We start from the raw sequence: 14,872 nt of genomic DNA on the forward strand, positions 1-14,872 counted from the left end.
AATTTCTCTTGCACATTTGCGGCACACTGTATCTGTATGGGTCTCTGGATTAATGTCAATGTGCAAGTATTTTTCAATTAATACACAGTATTCTGTTTTAGATGATCCTTGGAATAACTTTCTTCTTAAATTGCTATCCTCAGTTTTGTTTCCACACAATAAACAAATAAATTTCTTTGTTCTTGGTGTATATTTAATAAAACTAAAAAACTTTCTAGGTGTAGAAGCGGCCATACGAGTCGCCAGTTTTAGAAACTGATAACGGGAGTGTAATTGCCAGCTGAGCAAAAACAATTTAATTTTGTTAAAGGTCATAAAAATGTCTCGTAGAGCGATACATGATGACAGATTTAATAGTGAGGCTGATTAGCCCTGTGCAGGGTTTACAAGTCTCTATGTTTGATAACATTTTACTATGACAGAGAGCAGAGGACAGCAATACAAATACAAAGAATTTATAAAACGTTTTATAAAAAATAAACAATAAAAACATAGAGACTTGAGCAAGTCTACCAATGTATATGCTTTGTTAAGTGCGATTATTCATTAACTATCAGGAGAATATATTCTATTAATTATGTCGAGTTTTTATGTACAGATAACGTATATTTTACAATGAGATGCCTCATAAAATCGAACTTTCGCAAAGGCATACACTTAATAGATCTTAACCATTTTCTGAATATAGATAAAGCATATTTTTCTTAACTTGAAAAGTTCTGCTGCTTTCTTTAAATCGAGGGCGTGATTTTATTATTTTATTTTGTTTATTTACCTGAAAATTTAAGTATTTACACGCGAATTCTTAACAAAGCAGCAGCACTTTTTCAGAAAATACAAAGTATGCAAAAACAATTAATAGCTTGAATTTTTAATTTCAACTAGGGTATGTCCTTGCGATATTGAAATTTGATCATGACCTACATTCAGTACACGAACTATGCATTCATCACCAAACTTCAAACACGACCAAACTTCATACAGTACAGGGTGGGTTATAGTACGCATTGTCATCTATGCTTGAAATACATGTGAAAATTACGAACAGTAATTGGGCTCAAAAGTCAATAAGCATTAAGATGATATGAGCAGAGGAAACACTGACCTCCAAAGCATCAGAGAATGGATCAGATGCTCTGGAGGAGTGGCCATCCCTTGCCGACCGATCACTCCTATAAAAAATAACTATAGTCAACTATAGTTAACTATAGTTATAACTTTGACACTTTGAAAACTTTGATTTACTATTATAAAAGTGAAAACTTTGATTAACTTAAGCAAAAACGTTGACACTTTGAAAAACTTTGGTGAAAACTTTGACACTTTGATAAACTTTGGCAAAAAGTTTGACACTTCGATAAACTAAAGTTACTATGATAACTTTAAAAACTTTGAGTCACTATAGATAACAATTTCACACTTTGATTAACTAAAGTGATAACATTGAAAACTGTTTACTATAGTGATCACTTTGACACTTTGATTAATTATTGTGACCACTATGAACACATTCATTTACTAGTGTAAACACTTTAAAAAGTTTGTTTTACTATAGTTATAAATTTGACACTTTGATTAACTATAGTAATTAAGTTGATCTTGAGTCCATATTGTTTTTAATCCAAATATCTTAACAATGTCAATACATTTTTAACTTCAATTTTTTTTCGTTTAGGTACGCCCTCAGTTTGCTCCTTGTCATGTTTGAAAAAAGAAAAAAAATATCAAAACTCATGCTAAAAGAATTTATGTAAGAAAAGAAAAAAAGAAAATAAATCAATTTATGGAATCATAATATCTTCATGCTTAATACAAATTTAAGTCTTAGTAAAGCTGAAACACTTTTCAATTTGTCATTGTTCCTACTCATTAAGGTTGTACTTATATGAACATATTTCAAAAAGAGTTTTATTATCATCACTACTGAAGAAAGTACAGATATAAGGAAAAAACACTTTAATGGATAAATTGACTAAAAAAATCTTATGTCTTCTTATATCAGATTTTGTGAAAGGTTTATTTTTCATTTTCGGAAGTATATATCTACCCACTAAAGTGTATTTACTTCCGAAATTCTTTAATGACTTCCTTCTTAAAGGAAACGTGCTTTTTGAGGTTTCATGCAAGTTACTTGTAATTTGTTTTTAAAATTGCGTGCATCTAAACTTTTGTTTGCCATACACTCTGGATATTTTTTTATTATTGCTTGTTTCGGTTTTAGTGATATAAAGCAAATACCTTTATCGCCATCATTTTCTCTAATTCAAATAGTTAGACACGTTTGATATATGTACAAAAATACCTTGTATTTACATTATTTAACATACACTCAAAAGCAAATTAATTAACTGGTAGATTTCTCTTTCTCTGTCATAAAACATAATCGTAAAAAATCTTCAAGAAGTCATTTATCTAGGCGGTCATTTTCTTTACGCATGTTATGCAGACATGGGTAATGCCACTTTCTCCACAGGCAAAACGGTCTTTCTTCGACGTCGAATAATGATCGAGTTACATTTTTCGGCGATGAGAAAGGCCGCTGGTAATTAATTTACAGGAGTCATAATTTGTCTTTACACGCCATTTAATTTTTGCAATACCTCTTTAAGCTGAAAAATAAAATTAATTGTATTATCACATGTACAATGTTGCATATTTTTTGAAAAAATTAAAAATTCAATATTGCAGTGCATTGATTTTTTTTCATCATGGAAAAGATACATAATCAAAAAAGTTTCTATATGAAAAGGAATCAATTTTTATTCCGAATATGATGGCTATTTCTCAGACAATTATATATGTGTTAATGTGTTGATTGACAAACGTACATATAAGATATGTTTTATCTTCTAATTTCTAAGGCAAGACAATTGTCACTCCAGGGATTTTAACAACTGTTCTTTTGGAGTTTCCAAGAACAAAATCAGAAACAACCACAAGTTCTCCAGATGAAGACCGTGCATTAACAACAGGTAGCATACGCAGGTTTTAGGTTTATTCTTCCTGTGAGAAAAAAATGAGATGTGTTAAAACTGACTTAAACTCCAACAAATCCATTATCGATGTACATACATGTACTTTTACTTATTAGGTTGTTCACTGACTGTGTACACGATTATTGCAAGGATAAAAGAAAAGCCGCGGACATTATTCTCCAATAAATCAAGAATGTCATCAAAAACCTATCAGATCAGAAACAAATCTGAACAATTCAAATGCATGTTTGGCTGTAGAATGAACAAAATTTGTTTAGACCGCATCGATGTGTCGTCTTTTGCAGTATTAACACTGTAAATTGCATAAAGTTGCTGATGAATGTTTTTTTTTTCATTAAGCGTGGCTATTTCAGGGACGTCCCAACACATTTAAACAACTTGATTTTAGTCCCAATATAGTAGTAAAACAAAAACATGATTATGTTATTGTATATTCATTTTAACTGATCAATACATATTACAAACAAATTTGTAATTTAAAAAGGTTTTTTTTAAGTTACGAAAGCTCAATTATCTGAATTCCATACACGGGTAAGCAAACAAATTTTACCTCTGGTGTTTAATGGAACAGCGTAGTCGAGACATGGTGACCTTATTCGTTTCTCTAAATAGAAACGATCAGTCGTATTTTAGCGATTTTAGTAGACAAGGTAGAATAGAAGAAAATCCTTGTCGTCGTGAATGATGCAGAATAACCTTCTCGCTTTCAAAATGTTGTTTGAAATATAAAATCCTCGGCTAACGCTTCGGCTTTAATTTTATCTTTCAATCAACATTTCTCGACCTCGGGGGTTATTCTGCAATATTCACGAAAATGCGGACTTTCTCTCTTAATTATAATTGGCAAATCAATCACTGTACAAAAATATTATTGGTAAACCGATCATTTAGATGTGGAAGCTAAGCACTCAGAAAGAAAATTAATTTGAGATATGTGGGGTAAAGTACTTGAAGAATAAAACGATTTGGACTTCCATATCTCTTTTACATATCAATGGTATTCGAAAAATATGTGTTGGGGGACCTCATGCAGAAGTTCACCTGTTTATATTTTTCAAAGATCAAAGTTTGAGGGAAATAAAACAAGATTCATAATTCTCGATTTAACTCAGACGAACATTTTGGCCCTTGTGACTTGATTATACATATGATTCTAATTCTTTTAAAATACCCATCCTAAACCCCAGCCCATAAAAAAGAAAAAAAAACAAATAACATAATAAAATGTACAAGAGTTATTATTTTACCGTGGTCATTTTTTTTACGTGGGGTATGCAGATATGTGTATAATGCCACTTTTTCTACAGTGAAAAGGGTATTTTTGACGTCGTGAGGTCGAATTAAAAAAAAAACCCTCGGAATTTATTTTACAAAGGTCTTAATTCGTCTTTAAACCGTTTTATTTTTGCAATACCTCTTTACGCTGAAAAACGTAAAGTAAACCTTATTAACAATACTCTTGGGATTTTGTTTTAAAAATTGAAAATTCCATATTGCAGTGCAATGTTTTTTTTTCTATCATTGAAAAGATACATCACCAAGAAGATATTTTCTGTTACAAAACGTATCATTTTTTTCATTTAGAATACGATTGTTATTCCTTAAAAATTATATATATGCAATGTGTTTATTGATACGAATCTTAAAGATTAGTTTACCTTTGAATTAAAAAGACAGGACAAGTGTACATGTATTTCCAGAGATACCAACAACTGTCTTCTCGGAGTTTCCAGACACAAAATCAGAACCACCCACGCATTCTCCGGATCACAGCAATACAGTAACAGAAGGTACATGTAGGGCAGACAGGTTTAATTTTTTTTCCCAAAAATCAAGATTTTTAAATGAGCATTAAAATTGTTTGAAAAATATCTTTTGATATATTCATATTATAAAATATCTGAAGTTGTTTTTAAAGGTAACCTATTTATTAAAAAATTTCAGTAAAAAATGTGTCTATGTTGGTGAATTTGAGGAGATCATGATGTAGAATGGAAAAATAGATAAACTGAAAATGCAAAGTCCCATACAAACATGCCTTATGAACACCTTGAAACTTTTTAAAAAATTAAGATGTTTTAAATCGCCCATGATTTAAAAAAGATATGGTAATGGTATGTTACACTGCATAATTTAAAGATATACAGGAATATTTTGAATTCTTAAGGGAAATCCACACTGGAAGACTGTAGATTACCGGGGTTCTTATACAGAGGGACAAAACGAGTAACAAAGTCAGGGCTACTGTGTCAAAGATGGGATGAGCAGAGCCCACATGAACAGAATTATTTCACATTTAGTCTTGCACAAGAGAACTACTGTAGAAACTTTGACAGGGAAGAGCCATGGTGTTTCACTACTAATTCTAGAGTTCGTTGGGAGCTTTGTGGTGTGGAAATTTGTTGTAAGTGCATGTGCACTATATTTTAGTACATTGATATTAATGTTACAGCATTAATTATATCCGCACTTTCTAAAGAAAGTTCGAGTATATTGTTGTTACTCATGTCCGTCCGTTATAACGTTGGATTTTGACCCGGGTTGAAAATCAACGTTGAATACTGAGGCCTAAGATGTTGAATTTAGACCCTAGTCAGTTGAAAACTGAGCCGGGTCGTGGAATTCTGATCATAAAACTGGCTCTAAATTCAACAGCATAAAACACATATTTATGACTTGGTTTTCACAACTGTGATTTAATCCATGGGCGTCAGGAAGGGGGGGGGGTAAAAATGTTTAGCCCCCCTTTTTTTGCAGAGATAGACACAAATAATATAGGCATTAAACAAAGTGAAATTGGTTTAGGTTAGCCCATCTCCCCACCCACCACCCCCTTTCAACAGGCACATGACAGTGTAACAGTGTACTAAAAAAAAGAAGAGTAAGTGGTAGATATAAGTGCTAAGTAAAAAAAAGAGAAATCGGATCCTAGCACCCCCCCCCCGCCCCGAAATAGGATTTTCGGGTTTGGACTACTAGATTTGGCACTGGAAAAATTTTCTTCTTTTTTTTTGTCAATTATTTTTTTAAATTTGTTTTTTTTTCTTTTTCAATTATCCCCCCCCCGCACATTCAATTTGCTCCCAACACCAATGTAATCAATACACACTTAATTCAGTTATATTCTTAGAATGAAATATTGACAAAAATATCTTAAATTTTAAAGGGAACGTTTGGTCAGAATTTAAATTTTTAAATATAAAAATGTACCTCTCATATAAAAAGAAAAGCTGCATCTAACAACACTGCGCTGCTGAAAACAGCAGTTAAATTGGATTTTAATAGCTTAATTGGAGCAGCATGGGGAAAACCTTATCATGGCCGCTGCTGACGTAGTGCAGACAGATTAAATGCCAGATGGCTATAGAGTCAATGTGTTTATGACTGCAGAAAAATAAAATTCCTTCTTTCAGAAATAAGCTAATTTAAGCAATTGTTAATTCATAGGAATTATATTAACATCCTTTTTGACACATTAGAACTTTTAAAAGTTTTAATTAAAATCATGTAAAATAATAAAACATTTGCAGCTAAGTTTTTAATTAAAGTTAAATCCGACCAGTTTAAGGCTTCTTCTTTTATTTTCCTGAATTCTGAAACACTAGAAGCATAGGAATGTGAAATTATATTTACTTTAATATATTCAGATCCAAAATTAAACTGCACACACTTAATTGGCACATTTTCACAACTTGATTCCGACATGATAGTGTTTACACTTAGAGCCTAATAGCCTGCAATACGTCATAAAAGTGAGGATTGTGGGAAATATTTAGCAAGCGCGATAACTTTATCTCTCAACATGGCAGCCTCCAGCAGCCAGTTTACTCATAACTTTGATGTCTAATTACTTTATAATTAAGTTAAAACAAATGGCAGTAACAGGTAAAAGTCATTATTGACCATTCAATGAATGAAATATCAAAAAGTTTATTTAGACCCGACGTTTCCTTTAAAGTTTTTTTTCTCTTCCTAAATAAAAGTAATGGCCAATTGAGACCCCACAATAAATTGGTTATTAAAACATGGTACATATATAATTCATTGTACAAAAGCATAATACATACATTGCATAGCTACTTGAACATCAAAATCACAAGTAATTGCCTATTTCTAGATATAAATTATCCTTAATAACATGTGCCTTCCGTAGAATTGCGTTTTGTAGACAAAGAGAATTTTTTAACTTATTTCGAAAAATTTCTGTAAACATATTTTCTTTTTCAAATCTACATTTCATTTTATATTTATAGATGTTAAAACATATAAAAGACTATAAATTATTCAATCTCGTTGTTTTTGAATTGATTTCATTGTAAAAACCTAGAACAAGTATTTTCCATGTGACTTCAAAACCCCAAAATAAACTAATTTTTTTCCATATATTTTCACAGATTTTACATTTGTACAAGAGATGTTCATTGTCTTCAACAACCATACAATATTCACAATAAGGTTCTACATCTTTGTTCCATTTACTTACATTTAGTATAGATTATTATTCAATATGCAATTTAGTAATTTATAATTGAATTCAGCAACATTTTTTCATACATATACTTAATTTTAGCTAGATATACATTTTTCCAGATATATCTGTAACTAAGATCGAAAGTCTTTTGCCACATATTTTCATAAACTGGTCTTCGAAATTTAATGTTTACCAAAATTGAATAATAAAAGTCACATTTAAGATTTTCTAAAGTTCTTATGCTATTAACTCTACATAAAAATGACATTTTGTTTTTAATATTAACAAATTTAGCATATGTTCAATCAAAATTGTCTTTGTATTTTTCTAGTAAAAGTGGGTCAAACTCCAAGGTTTCGAGATAAAGAGGTCAAAATTCGTGGTACCCTTTAAAAGGTTTTGTCAAAAGAAATTTACCCATGAAATGTGGAAGCCATGTGTATAGCCCAATAGCACAATGCACAAAAACTTATTAGCAAGGTTAGAGTGTCTGTGGACAAAAAAAGTCATAAACACAGGAAACAAAATATGTATATATAGTCAAATGGAAAAATTTTCTACTATTATGGAGTCATAAGATCAATTGTCATTTCAGGTACAGGGAGTGGCTAGGGAGATCAGACCCCCCCCCCCCCCCCATATGGAATTTGCAGAGTTATTTAAATAACACTATTAACTGAAGAGAATAAAATGACTTTTAACATCCTCGCCCTTAGAAAACATGGACAACACCATTATTGTTTTAATTTTTTTGCTTGCTTCTCAGGAAATCTTGGGCTGGATTTTTTTGACTGAGGTGAACCCCCCCCCCCCCCCCCCCCCCCCACTTTCCGAAAAAAAAATTCCGAATGTGCGCCTCTTCTGAATGTCACGTACACAACGGGAGATAAATTGACAACGTGAAATTTGTTAACTGCGGCATGCTTTTTGTTTATTTTATGCAATCTATACTAAATCTTGTACTTACCGAATGTTATAGGTCTTGTCAACTTCATGAAATATAATCCATATAAACAAATTATTAAAACACAAATCATGTTAACTGACCACACTGCACCGTAAGCATACATATGATAAATAATACATCTCATGCGGCACACATTTGCTGATTCCGTCGCCTTCATTAAATGTATAGTATGAATCGGCCGAGGTGTGCCGAGTGGTGATATCAAAAAATATGATAATGGGTGACGCAACCCAAACGTGAATGTCGAAATTTTCAATATGATGTTCACACGTAAAACTGTTTAGTACTAGAAAAAAAATTCAAACTATCATAACAAACCATGTTTTAAAGCTACTTTGCCATCTAGGTCTATTTTTAAAAAATGTGAGAGAGATAGGGTATGTGTGTGTTGTCGGGAGGGGGGATAAGCATTGACAAATTAATTGGGTTGTATTTTCAATGGGTTTTTTTTTTCCTGACCAAATACTAAAAACAGTTTGCACATTTTGATACATTCATCAAAAAACGCTTTGTACTATAATATTTTAAAAGGTGAATTTAAAAGTTCCAAATTATGGGCAAAGTGTTTATCAGAATCTAGCTAATTAAGTAATTAACTTCATTAATTAAATTCTGTTATTTCAGACTGGTAATGAATTAAATATACAAAAAACATATATGAATCTCAGAAATAACATGGTCACCTGAAAATTTTATACTAAATTTGAGGAATACATGTACCGTGATAATGAAAGAATTATTTTGACTTTTTCCTTGGAAAGCCCTATATGAATGAGTGTGTATTTAGAGGAAAACACCTTAATGCGGGCGTTACTGTCTCATGACAGAATCTAGTTGTCATTTATTTTGTTTACATATTTTTTTTTCATTATCTTTATGTATTATTGTAATTTTTCTTCCTTTAAGCTTCTCAATGTCTAAACACATCGTTTGATACTGAAAAAATAGAATCTCAGTGTGTTGCTGCTGAAGAAACCGGTACTGAATTTTGCAAGTAAGTTTGGACTTTTTCCGTAAAAAAAAGTTACCCGTTCATCAAGAAAGATTTTCAATTATATAATATAAAGGCATACATAAAGGATATGGACATTTACGAGCAGTATTCAATACCAAAATCCATAAAAGAATATTAGAATAGGAGCAGAGCAAACACAGACTTCGAAAACATCAGCGGTGGGATCAGGTGCCGTGAAGGAGTGAGTTTCCCCAACCAACCGGCCACATCCGACGTGTGCTCCCGGTCATGATCGGGAAATAACGGAAATATCTGTTCTCAATTCAGTGTATAAATAATGGACTACCAGTTTGTGAAAAAATCATTACTTAATATTGGATTCCATGATAAACTTATCTGCTGGCAAGGTCATTATATCGAACATAGAAACCGTAAATGATGCCTTTAAACGAGATTGCTGATATATATTCCTGTTTCATCAACCTGTTTGTCAGTAGTTTACCTCGTTTTAGATCATGTTCATACATAGAACATGCTCTTGCGTATCGAATCAACTGAGAGCTATTAACTCCGTATTCAGATAATGAAGGTTTATTGCTGCATAAGTAAGGGTAGTTGACGATAGAAAAGAAGAAATCATAAATTATGTACATGTATTACTTTATGAAAGTAAAGATAATTCATTAAAAAATTGAGAGCTATTTGAAAACCAATATACAAGAAGAATCGACCATGCAAATAATCAACAAATGAATGTAGTTGGAGCTTAGTCCCTCTAAATTTATTGTCAGTAACTTGTCATACAAGAGGCAACTAATATGCAGAATTGAAATTTAAAAAAAATAAGACTTCAAATAAAAAGATTTTTTCTCATGTTTACAAACATTATATAAATTAGAAGGAAATTCGTCAAATCTATACATTTATCAAATTTTATGAATATTAAAGAACCATACATATTCTGAAAAAAAATCATTATTTTTATTTTTTCAGTCGCTTGTGGAGAATTGTCGGATGTTTGAAGAACAGACTTGAAATTTATATGAATGTTCAATGTTCTGGAATTGAGTCAAAATCCATTGCTTTGCATCGACAGGACATGTTAGAAAGGTTAATGGGAAGGTCAATCTCTCAATGTAAGTGGCTCTTGTTCTACTGCTTGAACGAACTCACATATGCGAAACAATATAATAATATGGATATATGCAAACATATCCATTAATATATGTGCGATTTAAACATTCAGAAAGAAATAACGTGATTTCTCATCAATGTTTTCCAAAAGCCATACGTCTTTACAGATGAATGTCCTATCCAAACTGCACAATGATATTTACAGGTCACAAAACTACTTTTCACTGTGACATTCGAGTATGTCATATAAATACTATGCAATATGCAATTCATGACAATAATTGCTTTACTGATATTCACTGGTATTGAATTATTGAGTGTTGATTATTTCACGTAGACGTATAATTGTGTTGAAAGTACCCTTGATATTGACCCTTGAAAAAGACTTGTAATTCTGCTGGAAAACATCGCTGTTTTATCTTCACGCCATACGCATTTCTGTTAACTAATAAACCTAGTCTTTGAGATATTAAAAAGGATTGATTTACTTACAATTAGCATGAAAAGCTTCAGTCAGCATTTGTCTCAATGATAAATTGCTTATGCTGACAAGGTCATTATATTGACCTATGACTAGTCATCAGCTAGAATATTGAGTATATAAATATTATTTATATTCTTATATCATCAGCGGGTATGTTAAAAATTTCCCTCAGTTCAAAATCAGCACATTCGTAGAGGATTCTCTTGCATATCAAATCAACTTAGAGATATAAACTCCGTATTATACATCAATGTATTGATAATATATTAATATGTTCCTGACAAAAAAACCTTTATGTAAATTTGGTTGTACGTAAGAAAAGTAAATCCGAACAAACCATGTAATGCAACAACTGGCATTGAACGCAAATTCTTTTTTACACTTACAGGTATTATAGCTCCATGTGCAGATTCAGGTGTGAAATCTAATAAATTCGAAGATTCAAGTCTTTTCGCTGCTACAAGATTTTTTATAAACGTATACTCTTGCTTTCTACGATACGACCTTCTGAAGTCAACTATAGAAACATTGTGCGCGTAAGTATTTGCACATTTGTCGTCTAACGAGTGTTTCCTTTTTTCTGTAAAGAGGAAAACAAATTGATATGCAGAAAAACACTCAAAAAGGTGTGTTTGTGAAACACTATGCGCCCGGCGGTACAAAGTTAAAAAACATATTTTTAGCTTATAGGTCACAGTCAAGGTCAAAAGGTCATTGATCTTGGTGTCATTTGAAAGAACTTTATTAGTAATGTATCCATACTAAATATGAAGTTTAAATCTCTCATGGTTCAAAAGTTATGGTAAAGGTTAAAAAAAAGCTATATTTTTCATATATGATAAAGTCAAGGTCACAGGGTCATTGACCTTGGTGTTGTGTGAAAGGGCTTAATTAGTGGGGAATACATGCCAAATATGAAGTCTCTATCTTTCTTCGTACAAAAGTTATCATGAATGTTAAAGTTTGCCGACAAAAAAGCTATATTCAGCGTATGGGTCACAATCAAGGTCACAAGGTCATTGACCATGGCATCATTTAAAAGAACTTAATCAGTGGTTTATGCATACCAAATATGGAGTCTCTATCTTTTGTAGTTCAAACGTTATGGCGTAGGTTAAAGTTTACAGAAAAAAATAGCATATATGTCACAGTCAAGGTCACAATGTCATTGACGTTGGTGTCATTTGAAAGAGCTTAATCAGTGGAGTATACATATCAAATTTAAAGTCTTTTTCATTCAAAAATTCATTCAAAAGTTATGTCGAAGATTAAAGTTTGCAGACAGAGAGACAGGACAAAAATAGTATACGCCTCAGTTCTTTCGATAATAATCGAACTAAAACTTTGAAACTAGAAAATGTATGTAATACGAAAATTATTGCAGCATTTTTTTTAAGTGTTAAAGACTTGCTTACCGTATTTTAATACATAATAATGAAAAAAAGAAGAAATTATACACCCTATATTTCTTTTCTCATTCCCATTTCATTATTAATAATTCAAAAGAGGTGATACGCTTTGCGTGAAACTTCATAAATGTATTTACCTAATTATCCAGTCAAATTTTATTATCTCGTATTCAATTAGACTTGGAAAATCTTCGAGATGTACGAGAATTTGAGATATCAAGGGTAAAATACTTAAAAAATAAGCTGTAGGGACTTCAAAATCAATTTGACAGATATATTGTGTTTGAGATAGCATTGTTCGAGTTCAACTTTATACTTTCGGAGTCAGGAAAAAATCATCGAAACCGCTCACAACATAAACAAATAAATAAGTAAATAAATAAAATCGTGTACTTTTTAGCTTACAGCAATTAAGTCAAGCTCGTTATGATGAAAAGCCAATCATTATTTTTTTTATTTTATTATTATTTTCAGTAATGTTCAACGTGTAGTAAATTGTGTGGTTTCAATAATAAACAAAGAAACGAATTCTACTTGTCTGACGAAGGATAAAGTATCAATGGCAAGGCTTTTAGCAGACATAAATCCACCATATGCTGCCTTTCTTAATATTTGTAAGAATAATTTTATTTACATTTTCAAATTCTAATCTTTTTTTGTGCTGAAGAATTGATTATATACTCACTGCTATATATATATTTTTTAAATTTATTTACAATTATTGATTTATAGATGATGAGGATATTTTCCAATTCCATGATCAGTTTTAAGAATCAGTTCTTATTTAATAATAAAAAAAAAATAAACAAAATTTTACAGCAAAATCTTTTCCAAGCAAGTAATATGCAATGTCATAGCGGAGCAGTGAGGTTTATCAATTATTTATGTTTGTATGGAGGAAATTCGGGTTAAAATCTACAACCTTTTGAAATAAAAGGATATTGTTTACTCGCACTATTTCTTGTGCTGGTGTTGTTTTTTTTTTTTATCTTTTTGTTGATTTAAAATATATTCCCTGGAAATTTAAAGCTGTTATGAAATTTAGATGTAATGTTCAAACTTTCCCTAGTGATTTGAGTCTTGGCTAAATAGGAATGATCTCTAGAAAGTGGATCTTTTATTCCAAATATCTTTAAATTAGCTCACCTGAGCTGAAAGCTCAAGTGAGCTTTTCTGATCACATTTTATCCGGCGTCCGTCTGTATAGCTATACGCCTGTCTGTGGGTCGTAAACTGTTTGACTTCACAGGCCAAATTCAACCAAACTTGCCTCAAAGCATCCTTGGATGAAAGAGGTTCAAGTTTGTTCAAATGAAGGGTCAAGCCTTTATTTAAGGGGAGATAATTCAGATATAGTGCAAACTTGATAGTATGATAAAAAATCTTCTCAATAATCACTGTGCCAGGAAAGATGAAACTTATAGGGAAGCAATCTCAGGCAGTGTAGATTCAAATTTGTTCAAATAATGACCCCAAGGGGTAGGGCGGGGCAATAATTGCTGATCGAAGTTTTACATGGAAATATATAGGAAAATTCTTTTAAAATCTTCTTCTCAAGAATAGCAAAGAGTAGCAAAGGCATGAATGATCATATTTATATAGAAGCATTTTAAGGCAGTATAGATTCAAGTTTGTTCAATTCATGACCCCCGGGGGTGTAGGGTAGGGTCACAATGTCTGATCAAAGTTTTACAAAGAAATATATTGGAAAGTTCTTTAAGAATCTTCTTCTCAAGAATAGCAAGGTAATAATAATTCATATTTATATGGAAGCATCCTTAGGTAGTTTATAATCAAATAAATCATGAACTCTGGGGGTAGGGTGGGGTCACAACAGGGAATCCAAGTTCAAATACGAAATATGTAAAGAAAGAAAATCATTAAAAAAAATTTCTTTTTCATATGGAAGCATTCTCAGGTAGAGAAGATTCAAGTTTTTTCAAATCATACCCTCTCCCATTTTGAGGATTGGTTGGGATCATTTTTGGCTTTAACTTTTATATAATAAACTGAATTCTGTTTTTTCCTAGCCACAGTGCTCAGTTGAGCGATATGATCCATGGGCCTCTTGATTAAATTGGAATTTTCATTTCGTTAAAACATTCTTCATTCAATCTGACTGATGCAAATTATTGAAATAAATTCATTGTCTCTCTAGAGATCATTTTCCTGATAAATTTTGCACAGACTAAAAATATAATGATATTTATTTTCTTTTAGGTAAAACCATTTTTTCTAATTATTCTTATGAGGTATTAAGAGGTATTTTCATTGTGAGTGCTATTTTAAAGAAGATATGCTTCATGTGATACTGAAAGTTCTCAAATTTTGTAATAAAAAACTTCCAATAAAACATTTCACTAAAATTAGAAAAACAAGTTTAAAAATTTACCCAAAAAAATATGTATAATATTTTTACCTGCATTTGGATATTTGACATTTACATTGTAAGTTGT

General features: G+C 31.4%; 1 long non-coding RNA gene across 1 annotated transcript; it reads left to right on the forward strand.

Moving 5' to 3' along the window:
* Positions 1-2,855: 2,855 nt before the first annotated feature.
* Positions 2,856-5,382, forward strand: LOC134276578 (uncharacterized). The gene is made up of 3 exons (XR_009994078.1): positions 2,856-2,972; positions 4,670-4,786; positions 5,164-5,382. It is a non-coding gene; the product is annotated as an uncharacterized LOC134276578 (long non-coding RNA).
* Positions 5,383-14,872: the final 9,490 nt, after the last annotated feature.

This window comes from Saccostrea cucullata, unplaced genomic scaffold, assembly GCF_032062105.1.
Source record: "Saccostrea cucullata isolate Sc308-1 unplaced genomic scaffold, CSIRO_AGI_Scuc_v1 ctg822, whole genome shotgun sequence".
NCBI classification, from domain to species: Eukaryota; Metazoa; Mollusca; class Bivalvia; order Ostreida; family Ostreidae; genus Saccostrea; species Saccostrea cuccullata.